Here is a 27,620-nt window from a genome sequence, read left to right as displayed (position 1 = left end):
TATGTGATGTGCAAACACACTAGGAGTGCCTATTTATAAAGGCCTCTCAAGAAGCACCTAGAATGTCTCTAGAAAGAACCACGAGATAAGATAAGCATCATGACAACTAAGCACATGCCTTATCCATCATTCTAGATGAGTGGATAAGAATGATAAGGTTGTAGACACCATGTGCTTAATTAGTGTGCTAACTCTTGTGCTGTAGACACCATGTGCATAAAAGAGGTGTGAACTCCTATGTTGTCAACATGACAACTCACAAGAGTATGCATAGTCCAAGGTGGCTAATAAATAAATAATAGATAATATGCATTAACATAAGTAAACTTAAGTAAGTGTAAATAGTGAATAATTATTTACACCAACAACACTATCTTTCAAGGATCTTTCCATACTTGCTCTAAATTCTTCAACTTTGTTAGAGAGTAGATTCTTTCTAGCTTTTCTTAATCTCTTAGGATATTTAATTGAAAAATGAGAAAACTCTTTAGATGTCCAACAAAAAAATTCTTTTATACCTTTTGGTTCTCTCTTTGTAAGTAGATCAATGCCTTTCTTTATCTTTATGTCTTCTTCTAATCTAGATCTTTCTTTGCTTGTGCTATTGTTCCCTTGTATAAAACATAAGGATTTTGGATCTAAAAAATCAATACTTTTCTCTTTACAAAAATCTAATAACTCACCAAGAATTTATGTCATTCAGGTGTTAAAATTTATTCTATTAGATGTAGGACTATTTTTCTTGAACATGCTCACCATGGATTTCCCAAAGTTGTTAAACTTTATCTTCAAGGACCTGATGCTTTGATACCAATTTTTAGAAATAATAGACCACCAAGATAACTAAGATATGGGGGAGGGGGGTGAATCAATTATATGACAATTAAAACATTTATCTTCTTTAAACAAACTTAACCATTCAACCAAAGTAAATAGTAATCATAATAAGATACACATAAACAATTGCACCAGAGATGTTAACTAGGGAAACCCTTGATCAGAGGGAAAACCCTAGTGGGAATGACACCCACAAGATGATGTACTAATATAAATATTCCTTGTTAGAGGATGGACCCTGTTAGGAGAATATTACAACATTTAATACATAGAGTCCCCGTTAAGAGACTTTAAATCCCTGTTAGGAGATTCCAACCTTGTTAGGAGTTGTAGTGCAATGTATCAAAGATGATCCCACTGCCTAAACATGAAATTTCAACTACAAGAAGAGCTCACCACTCAAACATGTAATTCACTATTATGTTCTTTTTAAATTTGTTTTTTCAACCAAATCAATCATTGTCAAACCTTGTAAACTAGGCCACGAACCTTGGATCCAAATATCAAACCTCAACAATGAAGTTTCATTCATTTCCACTCTGTTATGCTCAACTTTGCATTGTGCTCTTACTATTTCTTAGAATCAATCAAAAACCATACCTCATGATCAAAGAAAATGTCCTTCCTTTATACCAAGTCCTCAAAATAATTCCCTGAATCAGCTATTAGACTTTCCCAATTAATCATTATAGGACCACATTAATAACACGTTACAATTAACAATACCATTAATCATTTGCCTTGCAACTTGAATAACTTTCCATACATGCAATATTATGATGAGTGATCTTAGCCATGTCATCGCCAGCATATCTTGTACTCATCCTCAACCTCAATTCTTAAAATAACAATTCTACAAAAGATATAACAAGTTTACTAGAACATGCCTTTATAAACTCTATCTTGGAACAAACATCACCAAAACTTACATAACTTCTTCCAAAATTATCATTTCTTCTTCTGACATTAACTACATATACTAGATACTCAAAAGTATCTCCCATAACTTTGGATAGTTAGAATACTCAACTAGTCATCCATACCAACTTGATCTTTCTGCACTTCTTCTATTATATACCATTAAAAATTACTATGTTGACATCAATGGAAAACTGAGTCATGAATGTAACATACCATCATAGTAGCATATCTACAATACTGCCCCATAGGAATATCATCAACATTCATGGTTGCAACAAGGTCTACCCTATTAAAGGCTTACAAAGATTGTTAGGTCTTACCCTATTAAAGGATTTCAACACCCTATTAGAAGTGTGCACAATTAAAGGACTTGAACTTATAATGTTTCAACTCCGTTAAAATATTTTCACTAATATTAGATCACCTCTTTCCTGATGTATACTTGATCCCCTTTGATTAGATGTATCACTTTTTTCCTCTGTCTTCTTTCCTCTATTCTTGCTAACTAATTCTACAATTCAATCCTTTGTCACAACTGCTTAGTCACCATGAATGCTCTATCTACCCATGAAAACTTCTCTCTTTTCTCATAAACTCTTTAGGATTTACCTTCCTTGAGAAGACTTAGGTGATCTAAGGTTAGGTAGGAATCAACAACTGCGATTCACCCATTTTGTCACTTAATTGACCCCTTAATTTGTTTGGTTGCATGTACTCCATAGGGATTCTCAATATAGATTCATTCTTATCATCTAGAATCACAAAAAAATCCTTAAGTTGGCCCAAAAATGTTTTACATAGGAATTTGTGCCATTACAAACAACTATTTCCAAAACTGTTTACATGACACCTGAAGCCTCTGATGCTCGACATCCACTATATCTTCAATGTTGTAACATGGCCTCTAAATGAATAGGCATCTATTGTTCACTCAAAATCTAAATCATTCATCATGTATCAACTTTCTCATCATTAGAGTGACTCAACTCTAACTATATATCTTGCTTGACATGCATTATCTGACAACTTATGCTCGGCATACACTACTTGCTCAACATGCACTAAGTACTGTTAAGTAATGACTTAAGTGTATTGTCACTCATATGTCTAAACCAAAATGAGATCAATATTATGTAATAAATAATAATGATTTTTAAGTATTATTCTTATTAAATAATTTTTTTTAATACATGTCTATGATTGTGGTTTTGGACATATGAGAGTTTGTGTCATTTATATGAAATAATTGATGTTAGTAAGGATTATAATTAATTAGTAACTAAAATTTATAAAAAATTCATATAAATTGAAAGTATGTTAGAATATGATTAATATTTATCAATAAAAGAAAATTGGCTTTAAAGGGACCCTAAAACTCAATTAGAAAGAGGGATTAAAACTAAGGTACCTATACCCCACGCATAAAGATATACAATACACTTGATAAAGAGAATGAATCATAGAGAAAATAAGATAGAGACAAAGAAGGGGTGCACTGAACAACTCACAACCCTTGCCTACACAATATGGTGATCAAATATAGAATAAATAGACCACCCTACAAAAGTGTAAAAAGTAAAAAAAGATTTCCCCTTAGCTATCAGCTTGTAGGAGCTAAGGGCCATGTCAAAAGAATGGGAGGAGTATTTTTTTGAATGTTTTCTTCCCATAGTGATCCATCCCTCTTAGATCTTTTCTTCCATAGAATTATAAGATAATAAGTCAATGTATATGTTGGAATCAACATGGATAAGGATAACATACTCACATAAAGAGGCAAATACAACATTAACACTGATTGGGTAAGATGGAAAATCAAGGGGAGAAGAGCTAGTACTAGTAGTCAGGGTAGAAGCCTCCTTAATAGGAAGGAGGATTTCTAGTAATATTAATCCTAGAAGAGTTAAGTAAATCACCAATAGAAAAAATAGAAGTGCCCCCTTCTATATCACCATTAGCTAGAACATCAACACTTTCCAAAGTGGTAACATCATTATTGAAATTAGACATGGTGTCATTGGCCTTCCCATATAAAGGGGTGGGTAGCCTTAAAAAATATGTAATAATCATAAAAAGAACCTTTCCATCATGCATATTTTATTTATTTATTTAGACTTTCCTGACCCAAAACCTCTTGCAAGATACCTCATCTTAAAACACTTTTCACCCTCATAGTCACAACCAATCATTAGGAAGTCCCCAAGAGTATTCCTAACTTCTTCTAGAATGGGATCCACCCAAAGCTAAAGAGGGAGGTATGGTAGCTAAACCTAAATACATACCTTGCTAAAGGTTTCCATAGAAGGGTTGAAACCTTCATGTTATGGCTTCATTATCAAAGCATGATGATTCTCCTAGTTAACAAAATGATTACAAAGGTAATTTTTCTATTAGAGACCTTCTCTAACTTGGCTTAAAAAATATCCTTTCTTAAAGGGAAGATGTAAAATATATCTAAAATAAGGGGCTCCCAATGGCTAGTGATCCACTAGTTAAGATGAGGAAGAGAAGGCCAAAATCCCTTAAATTTATAGATGATAGCTAATGTTGAAAGTTAAGAAGCCATAGAACTAGTTTCTTCCATAGACTCCTTATTCATTAAGAGAGAAACAAGGTTGCTAATAGGGAAGGGTGCAACCATCATACTACCTTCACCAATCCCTATAACCATAGCATAAGAGGACACATTAGTAGGACCATCAGTAGTAACAATGCCCTTAGCAAACAAAGCCCCAATCAAAGAAACATCTTTAGTCTTCAAAACTAGAGCCCTAGTGAGTGAAGAATGGTTATTAGACAACACAAAGTTGCTCACAATCTTGCCCTATTTGGGAGAAGAACTAGGCATAGAATGAGAGACTCCCCCATAGATATTGGATGAGGGAAATAAACTAGAAGCACCCATTGAGGTATAATCATGGATGTTATGTATTTTTTGGTATCATGTATTTGTTGAAATTGATGAAAGATCAACCCACAGCTCCCAAGAATCACTTGCATGCAAACAACTATCACAAAAAGAGAAGTAAAAAGCTATGGAGGCTGCAATTGCTAGATCCATAGATGAGACATTTTTGATGAGCAAAAAGAGAGATTGCTATTTTCAAAAGTGAATGAATGAATAGATTTAAAATTACCATCCTTATAAAATGAGAAAGGTAAAACCTAAAAGGCAAAAACCCTAAAGAGGAATATCCCAGGTGGCATGATAATAATTAATAAAAGAATTAATTATTATATGTCTAAAGTTTAGCTTAGTAAATCAGAGATAATAAGTGACTTAATAGTTAAATGGAAATAATTTATTTAATAAGGAAATATCTTATTACTCTAACACCGCTGCTTAAGATAAACTTAGGAAGTAGCTAAAAACCTAGAAACTACTACTGAAAGTAAATTTGGATCCCAACAACAAGGCCTGATGAGGTACCCAAGCACAACCAAATCTTTGAAAAGAGGAGAAATAGAGAAAACCATATGGGATAAACCCCTACTCCAAAAGGAGATGGAAAGAATGTTCCTAAAGATAGGAACAAAAGAATGATCATGAAGAACACCACTAAAGTATGAAACTACAAACACTGCCAAACTACTGATCTGAAGAACCTCCACTATATAGAACATGGCCTCGTAGAGAAGACTAAGTCTAAAGAGCTGATCAATTGAAGATGGAAGCTATTTTCATGCTCTCCAAAACCAAGAAAGAAAGAATGTCTATATGGTAAACAATCCATCTTAGCGGAATGCATAGGTATCCAGCCATTGCAATTGCCTAGTACATAGGATCAAATATTGAATACATAGCTCACTCCATCAAACCAAGAAAGTAATAGAACTAACATAGCCCCCTTATAATGATGAGAGGTATGACATGAACACTAAAAATGAATGCAATATCTTCTGTAGAAAGAAGAACTAGGAACATCAAGAGTGCAAAAGAAGTACAAACACCTATAATGGCACAGTCATCAACACATCATGAGTTTAATGTTGTGGTGGGAACACTTACATGACAAAAAGGGAGATGGTGTATATGGCCAACATGAAACACCCCCAAGGAACTTTATAATGTAGTACAAGTACAACAAAACACAAAGATGTGCAAGATCCTGAAATGCAATAGAGTAACACTTTATCTCTATGTGTTTGCAAAAATACTTCAAAAAAATGTCAACAAAAATCAAAAGATACATAAAGTTGATACAAGAGATGGTACAACCCATGAAAAATCATCTTACAAAAAAAAATTGATCTTCAGACTTGAAACAACCAAGATATCCACCAGAATGCAAAAAAGCAAAACACTGAATGGGATGTGCTTGGAGCAAAATCAAGAAAATAGAATGTCTCAAAAATTTTCTCTCAGACTGCAAAATAGAAATTTTGAATTTGACTGCATAAACCAGAAAAAAAACATCATCATAAGTCCAAATAAACTACATCATCAAAAGGATATTGGAACCAACTTTTCGGTGATATCTCATTTTCAAAAAATGGAGTCTAGATGAGCAAGTTATGGCCAAGAAACCACATGTAGGTGAAAATTAAAATTTTCGTCAAGATCTATGCCAAAATGTCTATCTACCAATACCAAAATTTCCTTAGGAAATGTGCAAGTTTTGTACAAAACATACCTCAATTTGTGTGTAAAAAAATCTTAATTTTCACGTAAAAAATCTCAATTTTTGTGCCAATAATCACAAAAATTTCTATTTTTGAACCAAGAAATCTTGATTTACATGCCAAAATTTAAGAAATTGGTGCATTGGAAAATGTGACAAATATTCATAAAATTCTTGCCTTGAGAAACGTGCTCAATTTGGAAGCAATGTTATTTTGCCTCAAGTTCCAACTATGTTCAAACTGAACAAATTTAATATGAAAATAGGGGGTTTGGGTGCTTTGAGCTCAATGGTGATGTTTGTTTGGGATTAAAGTGTCCCAAAAATTAGTGACCCCCTAGATTCAACACAAAATAACTCTAAAAAATTAAATGCTCTAAGAAAAAAAGAAGAGACCTAAAAGCCAAGCCAAAACTATTATAAATAGAATAGGGGCATGAAGATCTAGAATTTTGATAACATGTTGAATTTGCTGAAAGATCAACCCCACATCTCCCAAGAATCACCTACATGCAAACACCTGTTATAGAAAGAAAAGTAAAAAGCTATGGAGGTTGGAATTGCCAGATCCATAAATGAGACATTCAAAAGAGAGATTGCTATTATCAAAAGTGAATGAATGAATATATTTACAATTACCATGCTTATAAAAGGAGAAAGGTAAAATCTAAAAGGTAGAAACCCTAAAGAGGAATATCCTAGGTTGCATGACAATAATTAATAAAAAAATATTTATTATATGCCTAAAGTTTAGCTTAAGTAAACTAGAGATAATAAGTGACTTAATAATTAAATCAAAGTGATTTAATTAATAAGGCAATATCTTACTATGACCAATTGATGTCAAAAAATTGGCCATTACAATAAAGCATAGAAAGCTATACTCTTGATATTTTAGTGCAATTCAATGAAATATTATTGGTAATAATTAAATATTATGTTATGATGATTCTAGTAAATATTATTCAACTTATTTGACCATGTTCAACAAATCCCAATGATTTATAGTTTAAAAAATATATATTAGTATTATGCTAAGGTAAATTAATTTTATCCTATAGAAGTTGAATTTTGTAAAAAATGTTAAAAAATCTAGAAGGAAATTGTAATATTTTGTAGAAATAATCTCTCTCTCTCTCTCTCTCTCTCTCTCTCTCCACTAGTACATTTGGGCTCTTTTTCGACCATTATTGGTCAAAATTTTGACCCAGGTTGGTCAAAATTTGGACGAACCAATTGGTTGAAATTTTGACCAACTTATTGGCTAGTCAAAATTTTGACCAATATGTTCATCAAAAAATTTCAAAATTGTTGGCACAATTTATGCCAAGCATTGGTCAAAATTTTGACCAATGCTAGTAGAAAATTGCAAAACATTAGTCAAAAATTTTGACCAATGCTTGGTGGAAAACTACCAAGCATTTGTCTAAATTTCAGCCAATGCTTGGTAGAAAACCCCCAAGAATTGGTCAAAATTTTGACCAATTCTTGGTCATTTTTTTTATTACAAAAATCAACAGTTATGAGATGATCAATCAAGAGGAAATAGTTGAGAGCTTAAAGTGACACAATTTTTAGATGATCATATGAAATGAAATGGGCATGGGAGTAGAAAGAAACTAGAAAGACATTGTGTATAGACAAAGGCATGAAATGGATGGTTTTGGAGCACTCAACACATGCACTCAGCATTCAGTATATATCATTAGTTGATATCAAATGAGTGTGTGGGATTATATGCACAATGAACAATAAAGGAGGGAATTGAACCCTTCTTAAGGCTTACACTTGTTAAGGTCCACTTCAGCAATGGCCCTTCCTGTGAAATTCTTGTCTAAAACATTTCTAATGAGATAATGTATTATGAGGTCTTCATCAGTGGGATGGAATGTGAATCCAAGAAGCAGTTATGCATCACCCATATCATGACTATAACTAAAGTTAAGAGCCTCTATTATTGAATTCTCTTCCCTATCACCCATATTCATTTCCTTTGCTATTCATAATATGGGTGATAGGGAAGAGAATTCAATAATAGAGGCTCTTAACTTTAGTTATAGTCATGATATGGGTGATGCACAACTACCTCTTGGATTCATGTTCCATCCCACTAATGAAGAGCTCATAACACATTATCTCATCTGAAGATCATTTTTGGCATATCGAGGCAGTATACCAAAATGTGCTTTCAGTGTAGTATCATAAGAAATAATGAATTTGTCATCCTTCACCATATCTTGAGATAGCAGCAAGTAAAATTGAGCAATTTGATTTATTCTAAAGATATGTATAGAAAACCTCTATCCTATATTTTCTTTATGAAGAACAAAAAGGATCTAAAGTTCTAAGGCTTTAAATACATTATTCATACAACTGAATTATTTGAGTTCTGATAGTTTCCAATAACTTCTCCATACTCTTCAAACAACAAGGCAATGATATAAGACTACTATGAAATAGAAATACCTTTGGGGCAAAATAGAGAGTAAGATCCATGAAAATTGCATAGTTATCAATTATTGCAAAGTCATGCATCATGACAGGCTTTGAAATCATTATGGGAACTAGATCAAGCATTATTCCCTCCTTCATGAAAACTTGATAAGTAGCATAAGGAGGAGTATGTTGGTAGCTAAATGTAAACATTTCTCCTACACATAATGGAAAAAATGACCAGGCACATAAATCTATATTTTAAAGTAGTATATAGCTTTCTCAAACATCCTTTTGAGTAATTACATTAACTATAAAATCTAAATGTGTTCTGCTATTGTGATTTTTATGTGCTATTATATGGTAATTAGACATAGCACTAGGTATTAAAATTTTATTCAATCACTTTTATTATATTCAAATGATCACCAGATCAAATAGGTTCTATTCCCTAGCTTAACCAATCAGAAATACTATAATGACAGAGGGAAGAAAGATAAAGTATTACAAGGCAATAAGTTGGGCATGTTTTCTTGAGCTCAAAGTTCTGCAGTCCATAGACGAAGAGGCAAAGAAAGAGCTCACACCATTGAAACTAAGAAAGAAATTTGCTCGATTTGCCAAGAAAACTATGTGTTTATATATTTTTAAACACATATATAACATGTGTATATATTCAAGAAAATGCAATTGGCAGGTATAAAGCTAAATCACACAACCTTTGCCAACATTATTGATGCCTGTGCCAAAACAAGAGCTTTGGAATAAGCTATGGACATGCATTAAAGCATAAAGAATTTTTGTTAGATTTTGTAGTCATAATTTCCATGGTAGACGTTTGAAAAATGGAATCATAGACAAGGCATGTGAATTTTTTGACAGAATTCGCGAACAAAGTGTGGTCATCATGTAACACTGTTAGTTTTTTATGTGTTGTTAAACTCCTTTACCCAACTCTTAGTTTTTTTTTGGGTGCTTAAAATGGATAGTACAGATATAAGAATGGCAGAGATTAAGCCCTGGAAACCATGAAACATATTGGGTGAGCCGAGAATGGTGACTTGGAGGACACACAATAAAATAGTTTAATTGCCTAATGTTATCACCTTGTTATCAAATTTGATCAATATAAAAAAAAGTCTATCACGACTCAACAAACTTTATCTTAATTACTTGACATCAATGATTGAGAATTTCAAATTAGTCATAAATGAAAAAAAATTGTTTCTTTGATGTTCAGATCAACAAGTAATAATAGCATCATACTCAAACATTCCTCTTATGTTCTTATGTTTTCCTACTATCAACCAAAATAACATTACAGTAGCTATGTTTTTCTAATTGCAGTGATCAATTTATCATGGTGAGCTTCCTAACAATTTGTAAGCAACTAGTTGCCTATCATATTATGATAGATATTGGTATTCATTCAATTTCAATATGATACAGTATAATCCCTACCTACATACAATACACATCATAATTCAGAAAGGGTAGAGGGCCTAAGACAATTGGCATCACATCCAACATAGGCTTGCTTTTTCCTTCTTTCTTTATAAGAAGGGCACTATGCAAATACATAGTCAATTAACATCCTGATAAACCATATTTGCAAGGACTTAAATGACACTAATTTGCATTCATTTCACCGATTAGGAAATTGAAAAAATAAAAATAAATTACATCAAATGATTATACCATCTTAATTGGGATTATCATTGGAAAGGACCTATGAAAAGACAAGGATAAGACTGTCATTTTACTACCATGAAGACTAGAAAGAGCTATTCGCATCTAGTGTGACATCTAGTGAAATTGAATAAGATTGTACACCCAGGAACAATGTCAATTTACTTAAATTCAATAGGCTTCATAAGGACTAGAAAGAGTGATGCAGGAGCATCCAAAGGTATAAGGGCAATCCTGTGTCACCCAAAAAAATGTACTTAGACTTAGTTTTTGTTTCATGTCTTTACATTTTTGGATACCCATTTGGCCCAAATAAAGGTTCCAACTCTCATAGTTCAACTATCAGTGCGTTTGAAAATCTCAAAAAAATAGGAGCATGTATTTGGGCCATCATTTTGGTAAACTAGAAGGTGTGAATTGGCCAGATGAATGTAATCATGATTTAGAGCATTCCAAAAAAAGAATCAGGTCAATAGGCCCCACGGTTTGAAACTTATTGCAGTTTTTCGAGTTTTGGTGACCTCCTAAGAATGCTTCAAAGTCAGGTTTGGGGCATTAAATGACCTCAAAAAGGGTAAAAAAATGGGGGACGAGCAAAGCTGGTCCATAGGGATATAGAGCGCTTCGAGATCTTTCCGAAAATGTAAACAGTTCGTCAATCGGAGCTACGGTTCAAAAGTTATGCCTCCCGGAAGTTCGGCTACCATTTCTGGATTCTTCTAGATTTGCACCAACTTCTAACGCCGCTTCCGGAACCTTCTATTTCATCAGTGGATGCCTACTAGCACTTTCAAGAATGTACTCCTAGTCCTTAACCCTTTGGGGTCTATTTAAGGAGATTTCTGGCATTGTAAAAGGCAGTTCGGAGTGGAGTTTGAGAGGAGGTGCTAAAAGGAGAAATATTCTCCAGATTTATGCTATTGTAAGCCCTTAGGGCATGTTCTGAAGTTTATTTTCTCTATACTATTTGTACTAGCTTATTTTCTTAGTCAATATAATTTCCCTTTTCTATTGTGTCCATTCTGTTCTTGGGTTGTGTCCCCATCAAAGAGCTATCTACATTTAGGCTTATGTCCAATGAAATTGAACAAGACATACCCAGGCAAAAGAGCTTAAATCAATGAGATTCTATTGAATAGTTGTGAAAGAATTGAGTTTAAATATACTTGAACTTATTTTCTCTAGGGGTAAAATATCATTATTGTTAAAATTCAAATTCTTAGTATTTGTTATCCCAAGGAACTCAAATTTACCGAACCTTGTTATCTTTTTCCATTTCTTATAGACTAACTTAAGAGTGTAGTGATTTTTGTTCACATAGATATAGAGTCCAAGGACAAGATTGTCTCTATGGCATCCATGATTTTCTACAATGAGAAAGGTTTATATTTATATCATCTCTCTGGATAATTATATCTCTTTTTGCAATAATCTTGTATGTAGTTTGCCTAGGAAAGTTAATAGCTAAGCATATCTTATGTTTTTGTTAGCAGTTGAGAACACGGACTTTTAGTTCTTATCCAAGGCAATAAAAGAAGCATACAATGCTATAGAATCTAAATATGGTGAACCTTTTGGTGCTATTGTGATCTTTGGAGAGGAAGTTGTTGTGAGTTGTCATAACATGAGTCTGAAGCAAATAGATACAACTGCACATGCAGAGGTTGTGGCTATAAGAGAGGTTAGTAGAAATAATATTGGGGAACTATGCCATTTCTATATTTGGGTATGAGTTTTCTTATTTGATTTTCTTTTTTCTCGATCATTCCTTGCCAAACTTAATTGAATTTTATTTTTACAATTGGATTAAACTATTATTTAACTGATTTCTTGCTATTCTAATAATATTATCATTTGGGGAATATGTGTTGTCTCACTTGGGAAGACAATAATGAAGCCCTTTTTCTTTTCAAAAATATTATTCTATTAAATAGTAGCATCCTTGAGGTTGTAGTTGGAAAACTCCAACTTAGCAGAATTTTGCCACAATCAAAAAACTTGACATGGCAACATAAAAAAATGCTAAAGTTTCTTAAAAAATACACTACTTTTGGGGGTTTGGTGGGAACACCCTAATGGAGTTGAGGGACAATACCCCTCATGGGGTCGAGAGGAAGTACCCTTAATACATTCCTTGTTGTGATACAAGGTGAGGTTGAGGGTAATACATTCCTTGTTGTGATACAAGGCAAGGTTGTGATACTCTTGTCTACCTTCAAGGTCCCTTTCTAGAGTGACCTGCACTATTACATTCTCTCCAACCCTCACATCATCACTGTCAACTAAGTCATATGCCAGATCAATGTTTGGGAAGTGATTACAAAATTGAGCAATGTCTAACAGCTATGAATCTTCCATCTATAACAATTCATGCCTTTCATCATCCTCCATCTCAACTAAATCAAAAACAATTTCAATGCTTTTCCCTAGATTTTCATGGCACTTTTTAGCAAGTTCCTTGGTGAAACATGGAAGCTATAACAAGATAGAATCACAGTCCCAAAGACCTCGTGTAACCATTTGGCTCAATTCCATTACCGCAAGAGTTTGATTCAACCAACTATTACTAGAAATAACATCCACCATAGCCTGAAGAAGCCAGTTAGCAAAAAGAAGCACGTCTCACTGATCTAGTGCTAGGTTGCTAGTTATGACATGCCTTGAAAAGTGAGCTTGCAATAATGCATTTGCCTCTACATGTGGATCGGTATATTTTGGTTTGTCAATAGCAAACTTTTGATGATTTATCAATTTTCTTATTGTTTCTTCTTCACCTAGCCATATGGGAAGCTATGAATACTCTTAGGTAGAAGTAAGAATTTCAAGAAGCCCTTTTAGCTTTGTCTTTGCAGACAAGGATGAGCTGAAGAGTTTAATGGTGGTATGGCTAGTATAGTAGTAAAATGCTATCATCCCTAGGTTCAAAGGAGAAAGATACATATCATCTTCTATGGAAACACATTTTCTTGATTCCAAATCACTCATAATACTCTCTATAAGCTCAAAAAGGTGGTCTAACAAATGCCTGTGGTTGACACCTTGAAGATTATAGTAAGTTGGATTCTGTGTGAGTCTTCAATAGAAGAATGTCCAAGTAAGATAGTCTAAAACATCCTGCTTACTTTCAATAGTACCCACAACAACTTCAGCATTGATATGATCACGGAGAAAGTGATCTAGATGAATCTCCAAAGGAAATGGCTCATTTTAGAATTTTTTATAATATTCTTTACAAGGTGCATGGCATAAAATTACACACTTTCCAGCATTATTAAGTAGAGCTCTATTGGCATTCCCCATCATTTGGAGAAGATCAATTATAGGATATTCTATGTGAGTGTTTTTTCCGTCCATCATAATATTGTATACCCATGACAACAACCAAATGAGCTGACAAAGACAATCCCCAACTCATTATACTACTTGCAACACACACCTGAATTGGCCCTCTACTGAACAACTGGGCTACAAGTTCTTGTTCTACCAAAGTGAGACCTTCTTGTAAATACCCAGTTCCATTAGATAATGCATGGCTCAATGTAGGTTCTTTCACTTTGGAAATGAATAGTTTCAAATCTTCTTCGGTAAATTGAAGAAACTGGGATATTTCTCCACCATCTAAATTTGAATAAGTTAATAAATCATTGGCAGTAAGTTGGGCATTTTTTCTTGTTGGCACGAACACTAGAGGTGGTTTGCCTCCTTTTTCATGCTAAATTATTGATGTGTAAGTTGTCTTGGTCATTGCCTGCATTCGAGCTTCAAAGTTGGCTATATCAACACCTTGGATATGATTCTCAAATGGTACAAGATGGACACCAGTGGGGAAATTAGAAAGGTCATGTGCAGTAGCTCCAATCCACTCGCCAAGATCTTTAGCATTTGTAATTGAAGTAGAAAGAGAAACAATGTGAATACTATTTTCAATTTTAATTGAAATATACCTCATTCTAGAAACAATTACTTCCAATATGGGACTACCCTCTCCACCAATTAAATGAAGTTCATTAACAATAAATAAGTTGAGTTGCTACACTTGCTTACATTTTTCCATCTGCAAGATAGAGAATCCCATTTCTAAGGTGTGCTTATAACAATTTGACCTTTCTCAAGTAGCTTCAAATCAGTCGGAGTCTCACTTGTCAGTTCAACTACTTTAGGTTTGGAACCCTCTTTTATCTTCTAGCAAGTCTGGTTCATAAATAAATTGCCACATGTTACAAAATGTACTAAAGGAAGTTATTCAAGTTTGGCATAAATAAGGGGCATGTTGAAGGAGACTAGTTAGGCTAGATTATGTGATGAGGAGCCTTTTACTTCTTTGGATCTCCACATTGCTAATCACTTGGATCAATGCTTTTCTCTTTCTTCACAAAATAGGTTTGGTCCCAAAGTTTAGCAAGTCAAGAAAGTGAACCATTTAGGTTAGTGGTCTCCCCTCCCAAATGATTTCCTAAAAATCAATATCCATGGGTTTCAAGGGGTAATCCATGTCCAATAGGAATGGGTGGTACTGGTAGTGGAAATTTAAACCGTATTTAGTCTTTCTTTTCTACTTCCTTAAGTACTTATTCTAACAATTAGATGGAAGCTTGGGCTATTCTCTATACTCTTGAGAAATATCGTGTATGGGTCTGGAAAATGATTTTTTCAAGATGGACTGTGATTCTTGTCACCCTTCTAAATAGTGGAAATTTCCTATATTGCTCTTGGAGGCTAGCCCTTGTGGCTATGCTAATGTACAATTTAATATGTTTGAGAATGAATATGAACCTTTTTGTTAATATGATTCTAGATGTAAAGCAATAGCTATTGCTAAGGTCTACCCTTCTCATACTTTTTCACTTGCATAAGCTCAAAAGAAGAGATGCTATAAGCCCTAGAAAAGACATAGCTATTGAACCTAGGAATTCTCATAAAACTTTTCAATGTGGAAATCCTTTCTTATCATGCATCTGAAAAACAAGTCTTGCCATAGATTTTTCTTAAAATTACAATTAATGAATTTAAGGCTATAAGAACGAACATGCCTACCAAATATGACACTTTGGGTTTCAATGTTGAAACTAAAAGGCATCAACCTACGTTGGACAAAAAAATTTAAACAAATTGAAATGCAGCACCCAAATCAAGGATTGCTAAGTGTCCTAATTAACCAATTTTTATGCTTTGTAGTAATGACTTGGTATTTATACCAATTATTCTAATGTTTATGGATTATGTATCAGAAATATTACCTCAAATCTGGTAGATTTTAGAGCTTCTAAACATTGACTTGTGGTACAGATGTCAGACAACCCATCCCTATGTTCAATCTTTTCCTATCATTTAATAATTGTGACACAACAAGAATCAGATATACTAGTTTCTTATGGAAGTACTATGCTTGAACTCTATATGATTCTTTCATAATTTAATTCATAGACATACTTTATTCTTTGGATCAAAAGAGTTAGTCATACACCACTCATATGCTACAAATAGTTGACTAGGCTTAAGTACTCTTCTTATCTCTTTATAGAAGTCAACCTTACTCACTAGTTACACAAAGTTTGTGAGTATTGAGAATAAGGCATACAAGTGTAGAATACTATAACAAGTAAATGAGATACTAATGTTAGCTTCTCAGTCAGTTATAAAAAAACATTTCATGATGAAGCATAAATTACAGAAATGCAAATTTGCATAAATTACAGAAATGCAAATTTGCATATCTTAATCAATGGATAAATCTTGCATACTTACCAAATCTGGGGCATGACAAGTAGCCTCAATTGCATATATTGCATCAAAAGAATAATTTGCAAAAGGCATCTTCATGAATTCTCCCTACAAATCATATATCACAAATAAATTCTCAAAGAAATATACTTTCATGACAAATGTTTAGAGAAAACAGTTAACTAGTAATGAGCAATCTTCAAGCACTTCGATGTTGATGTGTGTATATATCATTTTTTCACCAACGAGAATTAAGTTGACTTGAACCTCTAATTTGTGATAAAACTAGTACATTAATAGTGTCTACATTTAACCATAGGAGAAATTGTTTACCTTTACAAAGTCACAGGTTCTATCGACTCCAAAGAGCCTATTCAGTTCCTGAAAATGAAAAACTTGAGCAAATTGACAGGGTGCACCAAATATTGAATGGATAGACAATAGAACAACTTTATTTTCCAACACATCTAGTTAATATAAGGTTGTACATGCATAAACATCACATTATTAAAATTACATGGTAGATATACATTGAAGGCTAAAAGGAAGACATTTTCAATTGATAATTAAATTAGAAGCATGCATTTCATGATATTATGTGTCCAAATAAGACTATTTTTAAGGGGAACTTACTATTCCTCTTGCTATTTGGTAAGCATTATTGTTTAGGCCTATTATTGAAGTGCAACTATAGGCAAAGTCACATGCAAAGGTTATATAATTCTCTAATTAGAGTATAAATGGTTTGCATGCTATTAAGAAAGTTAACCATTATGTATATAAGTTTTATCCTATGAATATCTAACAATGACTACTAAAAGTAAAGGCACAAGATAACTTGTTAAAGAAACAAAGGGGTGAGGCTGGGATTTTAGTACTGTATTGTTGACAGTCTAATAATTATGTAGCTTACTTTTTATGATTTTTCTTCCTTGTTTTTTTTTGTCCTATAAAGAAAAACTTTATATGTTAAATTTGTGTGATTTGCACAAGATGTCCAAAAGTCCAATGATGCACTATCCATATTTTTCTATTCTGCAATGTTGGAAAAAAAGCCCCACTCAGACTAATAATGAACTAACCACAAAGGGGTCAGTAGTTCAATTGGTAGAGCACTCTAGCAACAAATATAAGGTTTTAGGTTTGAGTCATAATTGGTCTATATGAGTTGCAGCTCAACAAATGGTATTAGAACCAAGATAGGAGCCCCAAGCACTTGATGTGTGGCTTCAAAGGTGCATTGAATGTAAACCACACCCCATTTTGATTGGTCATGAACGGGCCAATAGCTTATCTAATATAGCACTTAAACAATAAATTAGAACCCTTAGGTATGAGGCTAGTTGGTTTGTATGAAATGTAGCTCAACATAAAGAAAAAGGGAGCAAAGAATTATCAAAGAGTCCAAAAACCCAATAGCAAGTTCATGAGACATTAAAGCTGGATCCTTACACACATTTGTAGTTTCGAAAAGTGCAAGAAGACTCTTAAATCCCAAGTGATACATGTAAGTAGGGAATCCATTAAGTGTGTGAGGTAGTCACTAAACCATTAATCATCTCTTCATAATTGAGAAGTATAAACCATTTCTATAAGAGATGAGAAAAGGCTCTATTTTTGTTGTAACAATTAATAAAGATATTTATTTTATAGCAATACATTGGTGAACCATGTAATTCAATATTTTCATGCAAACTTTTGTGTGTTCTATGGTTTCTTAGTTCTCCTCCTATTTTCCTATTTTTAAAATCTCTCAACAATTGGTTTTTAAGTTGAATGAATTTGAGTAGAAATGAAGGACATAGGTGAGTGGTGGACTAAAAAATTTCTTGGACCAATATTTTAGAAGGTGGAAATTGCAAATGGAAATGTTATTTAAGAGTTCCAACCCATGCCAATTTCAAACCCTGGCTATTTAAGAGTTCCAAACTGCTTAGAAAAGGAAGAGTTTGACCTTCGACATAGTTGGTTGAAAGTATCCCAAGGTCTTATAGTTTCTTGAGTGAAATAAATAAGAATGTTTTACCATGCACAGAAAAGAAAAGAGAAAGAATCAAGGAAATGAATTTTGAATGGCAATACGAAGATTATGTCAATTGCACCATAGACAACTGAAAAAATAAATAAGAGACCCACTTTCAAAAATAGTAAGATAGCCTCCAAGGGGTTTAGGTTTATTTTTTAAAGGAGTTTTCATTGTAGATATCTAAGTTCAAAACCCAAAGGGACATATAATATAGAACTCTAAGTTGTGATTCATGATAATTTCCAATTAGATTTGTGACTCTTGGTCTTCCATATGTAGTTTCTAGTGTAGTTGCTTGAAAGAAGCTAGTACTAGTCTCTTGTTGTGATTGAAATTGTATTGATCTTATATTGATGCTCATATGAATGGAACATTTGTAGAAAATTATAACTATAAAAGAAGACGAAGGTGACTAGTCCAATCACTCAAAGGAAAAGGAAAAAAAAAGAGTGACTTTGGCAAAGAATAATGAAACTAATATAGTTGCAATATGGTGGTATTTAAAACAAATAGAGCTTTAAAAACATCAAAAAAGAAAAAATCACATGCATATAATGAGTACCAAAAATCAAGAGAGCCTAGAGATCTCTAGATGGTTGATGAATAAGACTACTATATAAGAACATCTCTACTATCACCCCTGAAATTTAATGATAGAAAACCTAACAATCGGGCATCTATGTTTATTGATCAAAATAACAACAAATAGATTTAGAGAGAAAAAAACATTCCAAATTTAAGCTTTGAAATAATTCTTCATATACTAGCTTAAATTTGGGTATATATTCTTCATACATTTGGCGGACCTCGTGCAAACCTACATAACCAAATCATCTATCAAGCTAAAGATGTTTCACTCAAATCTATCAACCTTACAATGAAAAAAACTATAGAATGGTTAAGTTTCTACTCACAAGCTTATAAGTTTACTAAACTTCGTAGGTTAGTTTTATAATTGGGGATCAAATTTTAGTCTATAACATATCTTGATAATGAAAATATAACTTCTATAAATGTCTCCCCAATTCAGATAAAAAGCTGTGACTACATCATTCGGTGGTACTAAAGAGCTAGCAATAACTATATTAAAAAATATGCAAGGGTAACCTCAAAGCAAGGCTACCCTCAACACTCTCAAACCAAACCTTTCTTAGATAGCTCTTGGACTTATCAATTTAGCTCCTCATTTCTACTTCCCCATCAATTTTTGCCCCTATGCAATGTGGCTACGAATAAATGATGCCTCTTCACCAAAACTTTAACTGGCAAATTTTAGGGAATCCATTCACAAATTAAAACTTTAACCCTTAACCACCCTCCAACTCCTTCGTGCGCTCGGTCAAATGATTTTTTAAATTTCGACCAACACGGGTTAGATTTTAAAAAAAAGAAAAATTTCCTTCTACAATCTGACCAACCTAAACCTTTTTAATTGATGGTCAAAAATTTTGGTAGAAAAATGAGGTCAAATGTAGTAGTGCGCTCTCTCTCTCTCCCCCCTTGAATGTAGGAATTTTGTTACAATTTGTTTAGACTAGGGTGATTTTAGGAAAAGTAAAATAATCCCTACCATAGGTGAATTCAATAAATGAAACTAAAATAATATTAAAAATAACTTTTTGTGAAGTAAATTATGAATGTTTGTGTGTTCCAAGACTAGATCAATTGACCAAATAGATAATTGGATTTTACATAAAACCAACCTTTCACCACCAGTGAGGTAGAGATTTGTATTACAATTAATATTATAATCATTGATTAAAATATATTTATAGGAAAATTTACAAATGTATTAAAACACATTCTGCATAATGTACCACATTCTATGCATAGATATTGTGCATATTGTTAGTAAATAGATTTGTCCTTCAAAAAATGATTAGAAAAATGACTCAAAGTGCTTAACATAAAGAGAAAACTAAACTAATAGTTGGAAAGGCTATCATGAGATTGAGATATTTCCTCTAAATTGAGAGGTAGAACTCCCTCCAAAAATTTATTTGAGGAATGAATGCAATTGCCAAATTTATAATGTAGGACATAAACAAAGTAGTGGAAAATAAACCACTCATTCAATATTCCTAGTAGTATAAAAATAAAGAGAATATTTACTGCCCCTTATTGCATATATGAATGCATTAAACTAAAATATTTCATAGCATGCATATAATTGACATAATGAGACATTAACGTATCTAAAAATGCAAATGAAGGAACTAACAAATTAACTTCATCAAATAATTACATTTCCAAACCAACATATCTAAAAGTGAATTCTCTTTATTTTTAAATACATGAAAAAAAACCAATAGATTTCTTTATCCCTTACCATTAAACAAGTTGGAAAAATAATAAATTGATCTACTCCTATTACAATGATAGTTAGAAACAAAATTATTGCTTTCCTCTAGTTGACTGACTTGCTAGAAAAAAAATAACCCTTTACTAATGAAAATATTTGAAGAAATAATATCCCTCGCCCTTCATTTAGTTTCTAGATCTCCATAAATAATTCTTGAAGAGTAATCTTTAATAATTTTTTACTTTTACACTTGTGTTTATAATATATAATTCATCATCAATGAATTAAAATATTAACAACAAGACAATCAATTTAGTTTTTTGGAATTTATTTTGATATTAATTAAATATTTATTCTCATAAAATATCCTTCAAGATAATGTGTCCGATAAAAAATTGTCCAAGTTGCACTTCTATTATAGTTTTATGATAGAACAAGAAGTTGTTGGTCTCCCTTAATATATATGTACATAGATAATCATAATTTTTCAACCCAACCATATTTCATAAATCTCTCTAGGGAATATTTAGAAAATTTTATTTTTGAAAACATATAAAAAATTTAGAAAGATCTAATAGTTAAATTATATTTTTTGTCCCTGATATTGAGACCCATTTTCTCAGTCTTTTTATTTTAAAAAATTTCTCATGTTTATAGCATTGTCAAGCTTTTCTATATAAAGATAAATGGAATTGGGCACCATAAAACACTATTATACTATAGGTGTCATCATATTTTCATAGGGTTGAATCCAATGGTGACTTGAGTAGCTGTCACCCCATTATAAGAAATAAAATTACTAACACTCACATTCTAGTTAGCAAGGGGATGATTCTCTCCACCTTATTAAGTGTCATTGGATAATTGACTATGTTCCCTAAAAATAACCTTTCTTCTCCTCAAATTTTATCATTTTTACATGATCCAATAATAGACAAACTTTAAAATTATTGCATAATCTTGTGGATTCGATCCCTACTAAGGTTTCCCTTGGTTAGGGTTTCCTCAAGAATAGCTGATGGTGTTATGATAATTATTTTATGTATAAATTAATTTTATGGATTATGTTTTATAGTTTCACATGATTAAGTTATAAATTCTTGAATTGGTTTAATAGTGTTACAACATTAATCTCCCACCCCCAATATTTCATGATTGTAACAATTGGCATCAAAGCTTATAGATTGACGAGGATCATAATTGATACAAGTATCTTACCAAGAAATTTTGATGCAACACTTGAGGATTTACATAGAGAGAAAGTGGATAAAGAAATATTAAAAATAAATCTCAAATATGTGCAAGATTAGATTAGAAAATGAAAAGAACATATTGATAGCTATAGAATAAAGAGAAAGGAATTAGTAGAGAAAATGAATGAACCTAAGATAGATGAGGTAAAATCATATTTCATGAGAAGTTTTGAAGAGAAAAAGAATAACTTCAACATGAATTTGAAATTACAACTATTTAGATGGCTGAAGAGATTGATGATGGGAGAGAGAAGAAGGAAAAACTTTAAGAGGATCTAAAGGGGAAATTAGAAGAATCTCATTATTTTTATCCTCATCTTGGACAAGTAAAATTGGAACTTCAATATTAAAGATCTAACTATCAAGATCTTGAAATTTACAATAATATTATCAAGGGAAAACTTGTTGAGGAAAAATTACATCTTAAGAAACTCTATTCCATCAATGAAAAAATTAATTAGCAATTGAAATAATAGAAACATAAGGGAAACATTACTAAACTTGCATATTATAGTGCTAAAAGAATTAATGTAGTTGAGGTAAGAGAAATGATATTGGATCCACTACCAACATTCCCCTCTGAGATTCATGTTATGGTTTAATAAACATCCTATGTATTATATAAGCCTAGTGGTTTTATTAGGCATTAATATGTTAAATTTTGTTGTAAAGAAAAATCTAGATTGTAACAAGTGGTATAATAGTTTGATTACATATTTTTCAATCTTATCGGGTTATTATAGGGGTAAATTACAAGACTAATTACCAACATTCCCCTTCAATATTTGTGACATGGTTTATTAGCATTGTGTGTCTCCTATAATTTTAGTGGTTATGTTAGTCATTAACATTTCAATATTTATGTAGAACAAAAACCCCATCCTATAACAAATGCAAGATCCTATTCAAATTGGAGAGCCCAAACAAAATATGAACAAAAGTAAAATATTACATGTTATACATGCAACAAGTATGGACACGTAAACAAAGATTATGAATGTAATAATGATACTAATCCTTTTATGAATTATAGTTTTTATTGGCATAAGTCACATGAAAGAAAAAATAAATCAAATTAGAAGAAAAAAGAGAGATCTAATCTTAGCTATAATGCTAGAAGACCTATTGGAAGTTATAATATCATATCTTTTGGAGTTACACGTAACAAGTGCAACAAGTTTTAACATATTGCAACACATTGTAGGTTGCAAGTATATCAAGGTGGACCAAGGATTCATAAATTTAGTAGTTACATATACAAGTACAATAATCTAGGGAATACAGGTAGAAACTATAGAAATATTGGTTTTGTAAATAGTAGAAGAGAGACTAATATTAGAAGGAAAAATTATAATCAAACAAGGAATAATGAACATAACAAGACAAAACCTCTCATCATTGACCTTTTCCTTTTCCTTTTTGTTCACACATTTCTAACTTGTCATTCTATCAAGTCTATATATTGGGGTCTTAACTTAATTTCAAACTCCTTAGTTATTATTGACCATGGTTTCTAAAAAAACAATTGTGTTGTAGTAGATGAATATAACAATATGACTATGCATATTTTTACTTGCACATATATATGAAAATAATCTTTGTTATGGGTATGTGCAGGATCATAATGGACCAAAATGTGACAATATGAAAAAAACCACTTTTCATTCTAAATTTGATGAAATAAAAAGGGTTTCTTAAGGAAATTAACATCTTTCCATTGATATAATTTATGTCCAATTATGATTTCAGTAAGTAATTATGACTTATTTTCTAATGGAATTACTTATAAAGTGATGATTTAAGTACTGATAAAAAAAAGTTATAGTTTTAAAATGGTATAACCTTCTAAAAATTGAAAAGATGCATCACATTCTATTATTTTCCTACTATGAGGAAAACAAAAATAAATTTTACTACTCCTATTAATTCAACCACACCATTATAACATGTTGTGGAGGATTCCTAATGCTCAAGAAGTTAAACAAGCTCTATTTTCTCTTCCAATTGATAAAGTCCCAAGGGTGGATGGTTTTTCTATGTTTTTCTTCCAAGTTTACTGGGAGGTGGTTATGAAGGATGTTGTCAAGGTAGTGTAGGAATTTTTTGGGGCTAGGAATCTTCTGAAAGAGCTCAACTCTAGGTAAAAGTACAAAGCTATGTCACCATTCAGGATGGCTTATCAGAATGATTGAATTTGAGTATTTCTATCTAAAACTCAATTTTGTTCAAATATATGATCTAGATAAATTCACTCTAGCAAATTTATATATGGTCCCATACTTTTCCAATTGGAAATGTCTATTAAATGCATGTTTTGTACTAGTTTCTATCCAATTACTGAAGAAATAAAATTTATTTAGAAAAATGGTGTTTCAATAACACTCTGCTATTTTTTATGATATTATTTTAATAATGTATAAACACCATTTTATAGAGTTCAGAGTCAAGAATATTCTAATATAGATTTTATAGTGTTTTAATTAGATATTATTTATTATAACTAAAAAATTCTAGAAGCACATATTTTAACACTTCAAAAGATGTTGATTTTGAGAAAGAAAAAAATATTTAATCAAATAAAAAAAATAAAAAAATTATATGATGTTCTAGAGGAGAGAGTCCCCTTCTAGAATGTATAAGTTTTCTTTTGGTTAGAATAGATTTGTTTTGAAATATGTGGTGGGAGATGAAAACTATCGATTTCAAGCAAGTTGAAATTTGAATCATTATAAAAGAGAAAATATAGGTCTAAAGCCAATTTCTATTTTTGATTGTTCTACCTATATATGTTATTTATAACATAGTCTAGGATCAAAGGGAAATAAGATTTTTTCCATATAGTTTTGTGGTGGGAACTAGACCCCTAATTTTCAATGTTTTTCAGCAGCTAAAAAGTTATTAATAAAAATTAGGAAAATATATCAATTCTTATTCCAAATAATTATTAAAAATTATAATCCTAAACTTCATCCATTTCTACACATTTCTTTAGCTTACTTTATTTTCAAATTCAAAATAATAATACTCATTTTATGTCATTGAAGGTGAACAATTATACTTTTGTTAGCCTTTTCCTTTACAAAAGGGCAACACAGGTTTGTGCTTTTACCCCTCTACCTTTTCTGTTCTCATTCCCAAAGTCCTGGGGATAGATTTTATGGATATTTTAGGCCCATAATTTTTTATAATTCATTCTACAAGATCATTTTGAAAGTTTTGATGACTAGAATCCTTAAAGTCCTTCCTTTGATTATATCTCAATAGTAGACATGTTTTGTCCTTGGTAGACAAATCATGCATTCTATTATGATTTTTCATGAAGTCATTCATTTGTTGAAGGCTGGAAAAAGGGAGGGCCTTCTCCTCAAGTTGGATCTCTCCAAAGCTTACGATTGGGACCTTCCTTGGATCTGTTCTCCTAGCTTTTGGCTTTGATCATGCAGTTTGTAAACTCATTTCTCAACTTGTTTCTACTTCTTCATTTGCTATATTCATTAATGAGGCTCCTTCTATTTTTTTCAAACCATATAGAGGCTTAAGGTGGGATATTCCCTGTCTCCCATATTTTTCATTATAATGGCCGAGTGTATAGGTAGATTGATTAACAGAAAAAGATAGGAAGGAATCTTGAGAGGAATCAAGCCTTCTTCAGGGAAAGTTTCCTTTACTCATCAACAATTTCTATTATGGGAGGGGAACCTTTAGTTTAGGAAGCAAAAGAGATGAAGAGATTATTGGATGTGTATACCAGGAGATCTAGCTAGCTCATTAATTGGGAAAAAAGCTCGGTAAATTCTTTATTAATAACCTTGTTGGAAGGCAAAGGAAGATTGTTGGAATTCTTGGTTGTGGGGTTGGAAACCTACCTACTAGCTGTCTTGGACTTCCATTGGGAACTAAGCCACCAGATTCTTTCTAGAATGGGATTATTGATAGGTTCAGTAAGAAGTTGGCAGGATGGAAAGGTACCACCCTAAGCCAAGCTGAAAACTATCTTCTGGTGAAGTCCACAATTCAGAATCTTCAAACATATGCCTTAAGTCTCTTTGGGATTCTGGTCAAATATGCTAATAAAATGGAAAACATCTAAAGAGATTTTTTGTGGTCCAGTCTAAAGGAACATAAGACATACTCTCTTGTGGTTTGGGATAGCCTCCCCAAGAGCTATGGAGGTCTAAGAATTAAGAAACTTAGACATCTCAATAATGCTCTTCTAGCAAAGTAGGCCTGGCACATTTTAAATAGCTTAGGGGAATGGAGAGACATTTTGGTGGAGAATTATATTAGGAGGCATTCTCTAAGGTATTTTCTCAATGACCCTGACATCCCGAATGGCTTGGTCATTTGGAATGGGATTCTTAAGGTAAGAGCCCTAGCTAATTCTAAGACCAAGTGGAAAGTGGGAAATGGAGAAGACATCCTCTTCTAACATGATAATTGGTTGATTCATGGTCCTCTCATCAACAATCCTATTTATGATAATTGGAAAAATACTTGTATTAGGTAGTTTGGAATGAAAGTTAGAGACTACATAATAGACCAGGGATGGAGAGACTTGTCTTTCATTTGAATGATCTCAAGCTAATAATGTGATGTTGAGTTCAATGATTTTTAAAAATAAAAAGGATGAATTAATATGGGAGGGTAGCCCTAATGGTTGTTACTTAGTGGCTTTGGGGTATAACTCCCTTTGGAGTCTGAAAGAGAAACCTCTTTGGGCTAAGGCTTGGTTGCTTGGCCTTACCCCTAAAATTAACATTTTCTTTTGGCTAATGCTACAAGATAAAATTCTTACTCTGGATAATGTTAAGATTAGGCCACGGACAAAAAAATAACAATTACATGCAAATATAACCAATATCAAAAAATAATAGATCACACAGAAAAGAACACAAGACACCAAGATTTAATGTGGTTCACCCAATCCCTTTGCTATGTCCACTAAATAGCAAGTCCAATATTATTACAATCTAGTGATTACAACCTGATTACAATTTGTAATCCCTTACAGCTCAATACTACCACAAGAACCAATTTAGCATCACAACTATGAAATAATCCCTAACCCTAAGCTCTTTTTATACAAGTATGTTTACTACTTTAGGGTTATAATTAACAATTACATGTCGATCCAAAATCCCAATAAAATAGGGCCCAAAAAAAGAATGAAGTATGTATAGCACTTTCCTGATTAGTCACCAAAATCTAAAAATCTCCCACTTGGGGATTGCTCAGGCTCCATACTAAACAACAATCTCCCACTTGGAGACTAATCCTGTAGCTATGTCGCTACTCCATGAGGCTCCCACTTGACCAAACCACCCTAGACTCAGTTGTTCTTTTATTCATGTTTAGTTTAGAAGACCAACCAAAGCTAAAGAGGAGTTCAACTTCTCCCTTGTTACTACCTTTGTCAACATATTTTCTAGATTGTCATGTGTATGTATCTTCTCCAACTTTAATTGACCATCCTCCAAAATTGACTGAATGAAATAGTACCGCAACTATATGTGTTTGGTCTTTGAATATAAAGCTGAATTCTTTGCAAGATGAATGACACTCTAACTATATGTGAAAAAATAATTAGCCTTCTAAGGATGTCCCAATTCTTCCGAGAAGAACTAAAGCCATATCATCTCCTTGGCTACCTTTTTAGTAGCATCATACTTTACCTCTTTAGTGGATAGAGCATTAATCTTTTGTAACCTAGAAACCTAGCTCATGGCTGCCCCACCAATAGTAAAGACATAACTTATAGTACTCCGCCTATTATCAATATCCCCTACCAAATCTGAGTCAACATAGCCCTATAAATC

This window comes from Cupressus sempervirens, chromosome 7, assembly GCF_028749045.1.
Source record: "Cupressus sempervirens isolate cs-2001-9-10 chromosome 7, ASM2874904v1, whole genome shotgun sequence".
NCBI lineage: Eukaryota > Viridiplantae > Streptophyta > Pinopsida > Cupressales > Cupressaceae > Cupressus > Cupressus sempervirens.
Note: the sequence above shows the minus strand (reverse complement) of the source record.